The 13236-nt window shown below is 44.0% G+C and overlaps 1 long non-coding RNA gene across 13 annotated transcripts in view; it reads left to right on the top strand.

The window, feature by feature from the left end:
• LOC102164252 (uncharacterized) overlaps positions 1-13236 on the top strand; it is a 234037-nt gene that overhangs the window by 144009 nt on the left and 76792 nt on the right. The window contains exon 5 of one of the 13 annotated variants that reach the window (XR_014840282.1): positions 11682-11775. The exons of the other annotated variants lie outside the window; for them this stretch is intronic. This is a non-coding gene — a long non-coding RNA (uncharacterized LOC102164252). The remainder of the gene's footprint in view (positions 1-11681; positions 11776-13236) is intronic. 13 annotated transcript variants of the gene reach the window in all.

The raw sequence follows: 13236 nt of genomic DNA, 5'->3' as shown, positions 1-13236 counted from the left end.
TCACTGGGCTGCACTATGGCTGGGGGTGGGGGTGGGGCACTGAGGAGGTGCAGGAAAGGTTCTGTCCCTGCAGCCACCAGCCCCTGAAGGAAGCATCAGCAGGGGCTTGCCCATGTTCTGTCACCAGTGGGGCAGAGAGGCAGAGCTTAGACCCGAATTGTACTTCCTAACCCCCTTCTAGGTGCTCAGGGCTTTTGGGGGGTTGATCGTTCAAAGTGCCATGGGCGCACTGGTCATATCTACTCCACTTACTGCTATAGACCCAATGCCTGGTGCTCAGTCGAGGTTTACTGAATGAGTAGTACATTTATAAATGAAGATCCTGTGCTCATCAATGAGTTAGTGAGTGGCACCCAGGTCTGTCCCTCTCATGGTACTGATGCTCACTTTGGGGACAGGGGAGGGTATCAGGGATGATATGCCACAGAGTGCTGTCAATCTGGATTGCCATCAGCAGAGGGGGAGCAGTAGCGAAGGACCAGGGGCCTCGCTATTGACCCCCAGCTCCACGGCCTTCATTTTCCATCTGCTTGGAGTCAGAGAGTGGATGGCAGAGAAAGGGGAGGCCAGTCCGGGCTGGGTTCAGAAGTGGGTGGCGAGGCAAAGTTGCCTCAGGGAAAGGGTGGAATGTGGTGAGATGTGGCTTCCCTGGATTGATGCAGCCTGGACAACGTCTGAGTATCCCGATGTGCTGAAAATGACCAACCAGATGCAATTATCAGCCCCATGACTGAGATCAATCATAACGCAGACAAATAGCAAGAATAGTCTTTCTTTACGAGAGGGTCCTTCCGCCCTCCCTCTCTTCTTCCCTTCTTTTGAGGGCAAACCAGACGGAACATCTTTGTGTTTCCATCCTGTGGCCCAGCACTCACTTGGAAATACATTTCGATCAGATTCGAGCGGGTTCACCTCATTAGGTTTTTCTGTTCATCCTTGTCAAGATTTCCCACTTGGCCACTGTGGCATTATTTCCTTAGTTGGCCATCTCAGGGGAGAGGAGGCCTCTGCTGAGAAAGGAAGGGTTTAACAAAGAGTTGCTGCCTCTGCAGCCCCCACGGAAAGAGCACGCTCTATGTAACAGGGAGGGCAAGTTGCAAACCCTGTTGGGCCACCCCTCTCATCCTTCCCCACACTCCCTTCTCCTGGGCACCAGCCTCTTTGGGGGAGGGAGGCGGCTGGCCTTCTTGGTTTGAACCTGACCTGGAAACAGCTCCTGCCAGCTTGGCGAGCTCTGAATAGAACCGCTGGCTCCCTCTTCTTCCAAAGGAAAATTTACAGCTCCAATTTTTACAATTTACATCTTTCATTTAATATTCCAGCCTTCTTTCCCCAAGGCTTCCGGCACAGCTCATGTCAGAAGGGACTACTTATTTCCCCAACCCTTTTTGCATTATTAGTTTCATTTATTATTTTTATGTTTTCTATTGGGTCCATGTACATATCATTTCTCTGAGATCCCCGGAGCAACTGACAGTGAGCTAAGAGCCGTCATCTCTCAGGCGGGGACGCCAAGATGCTGTCATGAGTTCTCCAGGGAAAATGTTTCTGGCTTGTGCATTTCAAATTAGCCCCAATTAACCCCTCATCAGCCGGCCCCAAAATGTCCATGCAGATGTTGTCAGACCTGCTCCCCATTCCTGATGGCTCCGGACAGTGGAGAGCTTCAGGGAACATGTGATGTTTTCATTTCTCAGAAAGCTAAAAAATGCCTTTCTCTCACATCCATTTATCTTTTGGAGATACTCAAAGTCAGAGAAGACAGGAGTTTAAAAAAGCATCATTTATTTTGAGAGTAGAAAGGCAAATGAATTTTACTTTGCCTTTGAAAATCGTGGTATTAAATAAAACAAAACAGCCACAGAGCAGCCCTGTGTCTTAGGAGACCCAGTGGGCCACTGCAAAGGAGCCTCTTGCAAGGCTGTGCTTGGTGGCAGTGGTCTTTCCTAGGTGCCCACTGTCACTTTCTGAACCATCAGAAACCTTTGATGAAGTCACCTTCTTGACTGGTATTTAGCAGGCATCTTTTGAGTTATCATGAGTGCAAATGAATTCTCATGCAGTTTCTGAGGAGCATTTCTTAGAAGAAATACTCTTGAGTGTCCCTTAGGAGTATTTCTGTTTGTGGGCAAGAAAATTGTTGAGAGCACATGTTCTGGCAACTCAGGGCAGAAAATTGCTTCTTTGGGGCATAGAAAGACCCAGAAGAGTCACAGTGATTGTGTGCGGATTGGAAGCTCTTTTCTAGGAAGACCTCTGTCCCCTCACATCATCTACAGCGATGCCATAGCCTGACCTCCTATGGGGGGATATGGCTAATGTTCGCTGATCTGGTCATTCCATTTCTCCCTGTTACTTTGTAAGGCGTGACAAGGTGTCAGCCAAGAGGGGTACAGAAGCATAGTGGGCCTGAGGGGATCAGCCCCTCCTGAGTTGGGGCAGTTTTGTTTCAGGTGCCTTTGGGTCCCGTCATCAGCTCCCCTGCTAACCTGGGCAGCTCCTAAGTCCTCCCCTGAGAAGGCTCATCATGTTTGGTTGTCAAGCACTTGAGAAGCTCAAGGTTAAATGGAAGGCCCTTATTCATTTGGACCAAGCTATTCACATATTCACCTATCCCTGGACTCAGCCCCATGTACCACATGACTTAAAAAGCTGCTTCTTATTTCCACTTACCCAGGGAGATTTTGAAAAGCTTAATGTGAACAAATGCAGTTACATGAACATCAAGTTGAAGGGGAAGTTCACGTTTTCGTGTTTATGTACTCAAAGCACTTCTTCACCACTTCTACTCATTTATACCTCCTTAGCCCATCAAAAATGACTCATTTTCTATGTCACACCGGATCCTTTTAACAAAATGCTCTTTGAAGTTAAGATACTTGAAAAAATAAAACTTTGCCAAGAATGAGGACTAATCTTAGAAAAGCTGACTAAATTTGGCTCAGATGCGTTGATATAGAAGAACTGATTCAAACTGTGCCGACATGTCATCATGTGACGTGTTTATTTCTTAGACATAATAGTAAATTAAGAACAATAAAAAAGAGAGAGGTGTGGTTTTTAAAATATGTATCTTTTTGCAAAGCACCATGTGTTGCTCCTTGGGAATGGACTTCTATCTGTGTTGAGGCTTGGTGACATGTTTTGATGGCCGTTGTTCTACCCGCAAATGAATAGTAAGTCTCTGGAGCGGTACTTGCAATCCGTAATACTATTACCACTCGGTCTGCTGTGGGGTCCCTCAGTCATTTTTTCAATTAAAAAAGGCCTGATGCTCTATTAACCTTTTGTCTGCTGCCCCATTCTTCATGCTGCCATTGCCCCGAGATGACGAGCCATGTATTAAAAAAGGCATATATTATCGTAAGCTACCTCCACGTTCTCTGTCATTAGAAAGATGAAGTATCAGTTTTTCATTAAAAAATATGAGACTGTTTGTCAGACAACTGCAGGGCCTGCCTGCAATCTCTTTGTTACAGGACATGAGAGGTGACTCCCACACTCAAAGTCCCGTGGGCAGGAAGCTCTACTGAGCTGCTCCCTATGGAAGATGGGCCAGCAAGGGGTTTTGTCCTCAGGAAGTAAAGCTGTGGCCTATTGACAGTTTTTTCTAGTTTTTTAGCTGATCTTAGGTGAAACGCTGGCCTTGTTCTACCAGATGCCTGAGCAGTAAATAAAACTGCACATTTCGCATCAGCTATAGCTGTACAGAAAACCGGGGGTGTTTCTAAGACCCCGTCCTGCCTTCTCTTGAGGGAGGCAGAGAGCATCTCAAGGAAGCACAAAGTCTAGGCCCCACATTCTGCGCTGTGACTCTCTCTTTTTCTTTTTTTTCTTTTCCTCCTCCTCCCCCTTCTCCCAGCCATTTAGGATCAGTGTCTTGGCTTCAAGTTTCCAGAACACTCAAGGAATTGTCTTTCTCTTCCCATCCCACACTTTTGGGGAAAGGTACCATTGGGTCTTTGGAAGTACATCTTGGCTACATCGACTTGGGTGTGGGAACAGGTTTGATCATGACTGGTGTTAAAATCTCTGTGGGGTCACACCTACTGGATTTCCATGCAACCCTCTGCTTGTCCGTCCAGACAACCATGCTTCTCCGTGTCTCCCCTGCTTTCCCCACCTCAGACTCTCAGGCCCTCCTAATCCCTCAACACCTCAGGCAGAACTGACTCCTGGGAAAGGAGCTGGCTTCTCATTCAATTTGGCAAGCACTCACAGGCCATGTTGAATGGCACCATGACGAATTTATGATTTCTGACCTCCCTTGTGAAAACGGAGAAGCACTTCTTTCATCCATCTCTAACTGAACACCTTTCCTGGGCTACCTGTGAGCTCTTCCAAGCCCCGCTCTTCCTCCTCATCAAAGGGACATCGTCATCTTCCAGCTTCTGTGTGCCAGATATTGAGGGAGGCAGGTTTGTGTAGCGGTTCGTATAGGTGCCACACTGCTCGAGTTCACATTCTAACTCTGCTAAGTGCTAGCTCTCTGCACTCAGAAAAGTGACTTGACCTCTCTGAGATCATTTTCTCACCTGTTAAATTGGGCTATAACAGGGCATGTCTCATGGGGTTACTGTGAAGATTTAATGAGGTTACCAAGAAGTCTGTGCCTGGCACAAGGTTTTGTGCTCAATGAACTCTAGCTGCTATTATTTTCAGCTACTCACCATCACATACTTACCTCTGTAACCCTTATGAGAATCCTTTAAAGTAGGCATTTTATCCAGTTTTCAGTGATGAGGAAACTAAGGCTCAAGAGGGTAAATGACTTCCCCCAACTTTCCCAGTGGGTAAACTGTGGAGCTGGTAATCACAGCCAAGTCTGTGGCTTTTCCAGTGTATCTTTTCCCCACTGTAACCTGAGGTCCTCAGTGCTGGAAACTCTCATCTTCTGCCTGGACTCTCAGCAGATGTTACTTACTAAAAATAAATGAATAAATACCCAAATAACATGTACTTTAAAATAGAAGCCCCCACCCACACCCCCACCCAAGGCCTGCAGTTCGCTTCCTCAATGCCTCTCCATTCTACCTCCAAACTCTTCATAGCTCACCCTCAGTCATCTCTCTACTCCATTCCAAGGCTACCGTGCTTATCCATCCCCTTCATCTTCCTTCAGAACTTGGCTCCAAGAATTTTCGCTGTACTCTTGCTCTCGTATCTTCCATACCTCCCTCTCCATCACCTCGGTCTGTTGGCCTTTTTCCTTTTAACAACAGTCCCGATCAACAGCAACACATTTTAACTTTCATGCATTGGTGGGCTGCAGATAACTCCTACCAGCTCACAAGAGATGATTAAATTGTCAGGAATTTTGCAAGACAGTTGACATAATGTTGGTAGCTTGAAATCAGCCGTGAGTATTTATATTACAGAGATAAGCGAATGCTACAAAGCAGGGCTTTATGTTTTGTGTCTTGAGAATTGATTGTTAAAAGTTTACCAGCTATCAGTATTCCCCACTACCACATACTCAACTACCAGCATATCTCCCCTTCTCTTTATTTTTAAAAATGTATTTATTTTCTTAAATATAGTTGATTTACAAGGTGCCAATTTCTGCTGTACAGCAAAGTGACTCAGTTATATGTAAATATATATTCTTTTTAAAATTCATTTTTATTTTTTTAAATATATATATTCATTTTAAAAATATTCTCTCCTTTAAAACCAAGGTTCCTGAGTGTCTTATACCTCTCTACCACTCTTTCCTACCACTCCATTACGTCAAATATGACCCACATACTCTTTTTTTTTTTTTTTTTTTTTTTTTTTTTTGTCTTTTGTCTTTTTGCCATTTCTTGAGCCACTCCCGCGGCATATGGAGGCTCCCAGGCTAGGGGTCGAATCGGAGCTGTAGCTGCTGGCCTACGCCAGAGCCACAGCAACGTGGGATCGGAGCTGAGTCTGCAACCTACACCACAGCTCACGGCAACACCAGATCCTTAACCCACTGAGCAAGGCCAGGGATCGAACCTGCAACCTCATTGTTCCTAGTAGGATTCGTTAACCACTGAGCCATGATGGGAACTCCATGACCTACGCACTCTTAAATCTTGTAGCTGATGCTTTAGGTACAACACACCACATCTCCTCAGCCCACTAGATTTTAGTGCACCTGTGCTGAACAACTCCATGCAGACCTAAGAATGCTCTGGGTGTCTCTTTACTTTCCTGCCTCAGAACTTTTTCGGAAGCTGTGAAAGGTCAAGCTTGGGTGTAGGAAGTATGAGAAAGTTAAGCCTTTCTGGGTCCAGCCCTCAACAGATGGGGGATGTAGTAAGCGGATGCTTGCTCCAGCTTCCCGTCTGTGGAGGGATAGTTCTGAAGTGGTTACTACCTTCATATAGCCTCCGAGAACTTCTGGTGAGACCGAGCTCTAGTTTCCCATTGAGATAAGCAACTCAGTAACACACGCTTTATTGACTTTTCTTCCTTCCCCATCCCTCTCTTCCCTCTCCTTTACTCTGCTTCATGGCATCACCTCCCAGGTAAACCACCTGTACCCAGTCTTGTCTTAGATTCTCCTTTGGGGGAAACCCAAAGTAGAATATCCATGCATGGTGGAAGTTTCAGGGCAAGACTCATTTCATATCTCCAGATCCATAGTACCTATAGATGTGCATGGTCTCAAGATCAACATGACCCAACCTAGCCCATCATATTGACTTCTGCTCCTGTCCCTACATTGATTTCTGCCTCTGACACTCTCTACACTCTGGGCCTCTCGGTGTTGGCATGATCTACTCCAAGTTCTCAAGCCAGAAATCCCAGAGCATATTTTTCTCTTTTATTTCATCTACTACATCAGATTACTCACCAAGTCTTGTAACTTTGAAATGACTCTTCAATTTGTCCCCTGGGTGGAGGAGAAATTGGTGGAAAATCCTCACTTCACCAGAGGCTCTTTCTCCTCCAGCAAAGAAATTACGCAAGCCTCCTCCTGGCTTCTGAAAACAAAAGTGGCATGAAGGTTTTGCAGGTGCAGGATGCTCTCGGAATAGAAGGATGAGTATGTTTTATCTACAAGTAGGTATGCTGTAGCTGAGGACTATACTGTTTCTTCCTTCACAAGAAGTGGCTGTTGGTTCAACCATGAAATCACAGGAATTGCGGCTTACCTTGAGAAGCTTTGTTTTTGAAATGCCAATCAATTGAAGAAATAATTATAAGTTAAATAACCAATATTGCCTATTGGACCAGTCTCTCCTCCTCAAACTTCCATAATCTGGACCCTTCTTACGAGCTCTGGTGTCCTGGCACATGTTTAGGTAGAAGCAGTAAATGGATGCATGCTTCTGATGCCCCCAAAGCTCTCCTGCCAGGCACTGCTCTGTTTTGGGAACTGCTAGACAAGAAGTATTTCCTCTTCAGATATCACCATTGAAGTATAGCAACCCCTTCCCCAAGGACTGCAATTTTCTAGACCAACAGTTGACCCCAGATTCCTCCTGAGACAATAAAATTTCCCAAGAATATGGAGTTGAGACTCAGAGGGGCTGGCTCATTTAGTTGCCAGCACTGGCCCTGATGTAGCACTGTTAGCCAGGGCAGGTTATCTTGATTACGGAGGCCATGTTGGGGCCGCCATTTTGAGGCAGTCGTCAGTGATTGCCATCGGAGTGACGTTGAAAGGCGTCAGGAAAGCCAGGCTACAGAAAAAAGCAGAAGAAAGATGCAGAGAGAAACATAAGTGAGCACTCAAGAGAATCCAGAGAGAGGCGCATTCTAGTTTTATGACATAAACAATGCGTGGGAGAACATCCTTGCACATTCACATCTTTCCACATCTCTGATTACTTCTTTATGATAGTTCTACAAATAGAGTTTCTGAGTCAAAGAATATTTACATTTTAAGAATTTTGATATAGGAGTTCCCTTGTGGTGCAGCTGATTAAGGATCTGGTGTTATTACGGCAGTGGCTTGGGTTGCTGCTGTGGTGTGGCTTCGAACCCTGGCCCAGAACTTTCATATGCCACAGGTGTGGCCAAAAAAAAAAGGATTTTTATATATATATGCCAAATGATCCCTGAAAAAGTTTTTTTTAATCAATTTTTTTATCCCTGTTTATAGTCTCTCTCTGATTATTATGCTCTGATACTCCCTAGATATTATCCTATAAAGAAAAGTTTGGAACAGTTTGAATAACATAAACATACATTTCATAGGAAAGGAGATAAATGGTTGTTTAATAGAAGGAATGATGCCTTGACTCACTTACAATAGAAGAAATGCAAGTTGAAAGTATCCTGAGATACCACATTTTACTCATCCATTTAGTAAGTTCCAGAAGCTTGCCATCATACCCTGTTGGCAAGGCTGTGGAGAATAAGGCACACTCATGTATTGGGGAGGGGGGGCGGTAAATTGATAAAAACACTTATAGAAGGCAACTGGCAACATTTTCTGAATTAAAAATGCATATATCCTTGGCCACAGTAATTTCACTTCTTGGAATTCATTCTACAGATACCCTAGCATATTTGGGAAATGATGTATGTTCAAGGTTATTCATTGCAGCGTTATTTGCAAGAGTAAAAGACCAAAACCATCTAAATAAATTATTGTCCATCTATATAATAAAAAACTATGTTATGCTAAATAGAGATGTTCTTAATATACCCATACTAAAAGTTGTCTAGAGTATATTGCTAAGAGGGAGAAGCTAGGTGTGAAACTTTATGTATAATATGTTATAGTTTATTTAAAAGGGCAGAAAGTGAATAATAATGCATACTGGTATTTGCTTGTATATTTGTATATAAACTTTGGGAAGGTACACAGAAATTCATAGAAGTCATTGCCTGCTTGGGGCGTGGTGAACCCTGGCAGATGGGAGTCAGAGGTGAGAGGAAGACTACTCATTGTTTTCACTGTATTCTTTACTTTTTGATTTGGGGGCCATATAAATATACTTTCTTTTTTAAGGTGATTTTTATTTTTTGCATTATAATGGTTTACAGTGTTTTGTCAAATTTCTACTGTGTAGCAAAGTGACCCAGTCACACATACATAATATAAATTATTTTTTGTCACATTATCATGCTCCAACATAAGTGACTAGCTATAGTTCCCTGTGATATACAGCAGGAGCTCATTACTTATCCACTCCAAATGCAATAGTTTGTATCTATTAACCTCAGACTCCCAGTGCATCCCACTCCTCCCCCCTCCCCCTTGGGAACCACGAGTCTGTTCTCCAAGTCCATGCACTTCTTTTCTGTGGAAAGGTTCATTTGTGCCATATATTAAATTCCAGATATAAGGGATATCATATGGTGTTTGTCTTTCTCTTTCTGACTTACTTCACTCAGGATTAGAGTCTCTAGTTCCATCCATGTTGCTGCAAATGGCATTATTTTGTTCTTTTTATGGTTGAGTAGTATTTCATTGTGTTTATATACAACATCTTCATAATCCATTCATCTGTTGATGGACATTTAGATTGTTTCCACGTCTTGGCTATCGTGAATAGTGCTGCAATGAATATTCTTTCTTCCTTCCTTTTCTTTCTTTGTTTCTTCCTCTTTCTTTCTTTTTTCCTTCCTTCCTTCCCCTTCCCTTTTCCTTCCTTCCTTTCTTCCTTCCTTCCTTCCTTCTCTCTTTCTCTCTTTCTTTCAGCTGCATTTACAGCATGTAGAAGTTCCTGGGCCTGGGATTGAACCTGAGGCACCACAGTGACCCAAGCCATAGCAGGGACAATGCCAGATCCTTAATCCTCTAGGCCAACAGGGAGTGCCTGTACTTCATTTTTTAACAAAATATAAAATGAAAAACTGCAAAATCCACTCACTTTTAGAATTTCCAATTTTGATGTGCTTTTAAATATTTTGTAAATTTGAACATTTTTTTTCATAAATCTATTGGCCATTTGCATTTATTTGGGAATTATATCATTGGTATCCTTTGAGGATTTTTTTAAAAATTAAAGTTTCTTTTCTTATCAATTAGAAGTGCATCCTACAGCTTAAGAATACTGGCTTCTTTCTCTCACATTTGTTTCATGTTTTCCCCAGTTGTGTATTATTTAAACTTTAACAGTATTTGATTTCCTATATTTGAGTTCGCAATTTTTATAGAGTTGAGTCTATCTGTTCTTTTATTTGCAAACCTTCCTTTGCAAATATAATTAGAAATGTTTTTCCTCTCAGATGAGATATTCACCTATATTGTCTCCTAGTTCTTTTAGGATTATTTTCATGTTTTAGGATTATTCTCATGTAAATCCTTGATTCTTTTGGAATTTATTTTTATGTACCATACAAAGCCAGAATAAAGCTTTTCTTTTTAGCACATTGCTAGCAAGTTGTCCCCAAGCTAGTTGTTGATTAAGTTATCCTATGCCCACAGCTGGAAACATTGCCTTTATCTTAAGGTAAATTATTTTTACTCATGGGCTTGTTTCTTGGGCTTTCTATCTTGTTCCTCCACTGACCCACCTAGACCTGTACAGGACCCACCCGGCACTTGTTAAGAAACAACCATGTTCACGGAGTTCCTGTCGTGGTGCAGTGGTTAACGAATCCGACTAGGAACCATGAGGTTGCAGGCTTGATCCCTGGCCTTGCTCAGTGGGTTAACGATCTGGCGTTGCTGTGAGCTGTGGTGTAGGTTGCAGACGTGGCTTGGATCCTGCATTGCTGTGGCTCTGGCGTAGGCCTGGGAACCTCTATATGCCCCGGGAGCGGCCCAAGAAATAGCAAAAAAACAAAAAAAAGAAAAAAAAAAAGAAACAACCATGTTCAGAGTTCCCTGGTAGCTCAGTGGGTTAAGGCCCTTGGCCTGGAAACTTCCACATGCTGCTCTGTGCTTCCACATTGCATTTGCTAGACCCTGGGCAGGACCTGAGCTCTCCTCCCTGAATCCTGTGGTGCCTTATCATATGCTCTGTTGGGGATGGGTGGACTTGCTCTCCAACTCCCACATCTGAAGGGCATTTTATCTCTATCCGCCAATACATGAGCTCTTCAAATAGAAGTCTATATCTTCTATTTTTCACACTTTCCCTATGTGCCTACCATCTAGCAAAAGCACACAATTTTGGTTTCAGTTATAGAACAATGGAGAATCCACTAAATTTCTGTTTGGCTACTTAATAGCATTTTTGTGCTACCTTGGAAAAGAAACTTAGGCACTCTGACCCTCAGAATCTTTGCCATCAAAATGAAGAGAATAATCCTTATCTCATAAAGTTAGTGTGAAGATAAAAATAAGTAATACTCTTAAACATTCCTGGCAGAGGCCCTGGTATAGGAGGGCCTCAGCAAAGGTTCATTTATTCATTCATTTAAGGTTCTTGTTCATCAAATATAAATGAATATTTTGATTGATTCATTCTGTCTCCATCATCACAAGCTTGACTGTGCTGAATTAACTTTTTCCATAATGGCTTCTTAGGCAAGGGACTAGCAAGCCAGCTGATGGGTTCCAGATGGCTTAAAGCCAGATAAGATCCCAGACCATTTCCAGTTGGGATTTTGACCACTTTGGGGTGTTTATAGAAGAATAGGGGTGAGGGGCACTGAGCTTGGTAGGGAAGCAGGGGGCTCTGATATGTGTATGTGCGTATATATGTATGTATGTATTGTGTGTATATATGTATATACATATATGTGTGTATATGCATTTACATATATTTAATGCATTCAGTTTTTTTGTTTGTTTCCAACATTGCCAGAGAGTACACATTCTGGAAATCTAGCGAGAGAGAGAGAGAGAGAGAGAGAGAGAGAGACACGGAAAGAGAGAGAGAGAGTTTCAGGTGCCCTCAGGTAAGCGGTCTGCTTGGCATTCCCTTTCCCCTCCCCCTCTTTCCTCCTACCTTTCATTTTCTCCTTCCCACACCTGTGCTCCCTCCAGAGGACTCAGAGCAGCTATCGTGTCTCATGGGAGCTCCCAGAGCTTCTAAACTGAGCTGTCTGTCAAACTTCCCTTCTCTGGAGAGCGGGTGGAATCTGTCAGGTCAGGGAAGAGGGTGGGGAAGTGGAAGGAGGCGTGGGGCTCAGATGTGAAATGTGCACACAGCCCTGGGAGGACAGAGAACAGGACACGGCCCTTCTGACCTCCTGCACAGCTGGTCTCTCCCTCCTCCAGGCTCTGCGCACTCCTGGGTTCACCTCTGTAATAGTGTGTCTGTGAGGCTGTTTTCTCACTAGGTAGTGAGCTCCTCAAGACTGGCTATTGATTTCTTTTCAACCCTTGATCCTAGCCCGGGGCTTGGAATATAGTAGACACTCAGTAAACACCTGCTGATGGATGAGTGAGTGAACAGATATGAGGTGTGCTCTGTGAGTCAGTAGAGAGTTCTAAATCAGATGTGATCGTGTCACTTACCCTCTGGTGAGTGTCACTCACCCACAGATGAGGGTACACTATGCTCCCTAAATCAATCCAGTGACCTATTCCTGAGCGTCAGGGAAGTGGCTTTGGTTTCCTTATCCTCTCTGGGAAACCAACCTGAAATGTGGTTCCTGGACTCTATGGAGATGAAGAACATGTGGGTTCTTCATGCCAACTGCACTGCCTCCCCCCCACAACCCAGGATGAAGAATCTCCCTTGCAGTTTGCAGGAGTTTTAAAGGAGGGGCTTTTAGAAAATCAAGGAGGGCCAAATCCTACATCTACCACCTAAGTATCTCTGGGCAATGACTTCACTGCTCTTATCAGCACCTTTTAAGTGGGAAGTAGAACCAGCTCAAAGGGCTGGGGTCAGGATTCAGTAAAACAGCACCCGGGAAGTGGTGAGCACAGAGCCAAGTCTACAGCAGGTGCTCTGTACATGTGTGAGCAGTATTACTAAGCTACATCACAGTGTGAGTGAATGGCCTAGGTCAGAGTAGATGAAAGTGGGAGGGAGGAGGGAGAGGAAGAAAGAGAGGGAGAGGGAGAGGAGGAGGGGAGAGAGAGAAGGAGGGGGGACTAAGACAGGCTGATGGGCTTTACCTCCCTGGTTCCCTAAAACACACTGTGTGACCAGCGAGGCTCCTGGCAGTGGGGAGGAGGGTGAATTGAGGTACGGGGCTCTTTTCCAGGCCTGTCATCACAGCCCACGAGAGTTCTCAACTAGGTTACTGAGGGAGACTGTTTTCTGCTCTCTTCTGTTTTTTGGGTCTGAACACAGTTCTCAGGATGGAATGGTTTCTCTACCGATCACTTGGATCAATGATTGAACACCTACTGTCTGCCGGGGGATGCAAAGATGAAGTAGTTCCCACTCACCCCCCTCCCCAGGA

This window comes from Sus scrofa, chromosome 1 (assembly GCF_054392235.1).
Source record: "Sus scrofa isolate SSC_HxYL_T2T_F1_AM1 chromosome 1, Sscrofa_HxYL_maternal_Yorkshire_Landrace_v2.0, whole genome shotgun sequence".
NCBI classification, from domain to species: Eukaryota; Metazoa; Chordata; class Mammalia; order Artiodactyla; family Suidae; genus Sus; species Sus scrofa.
This window is presented reverse-complemented; position numbering and strand designations above follow the sequence as displayed.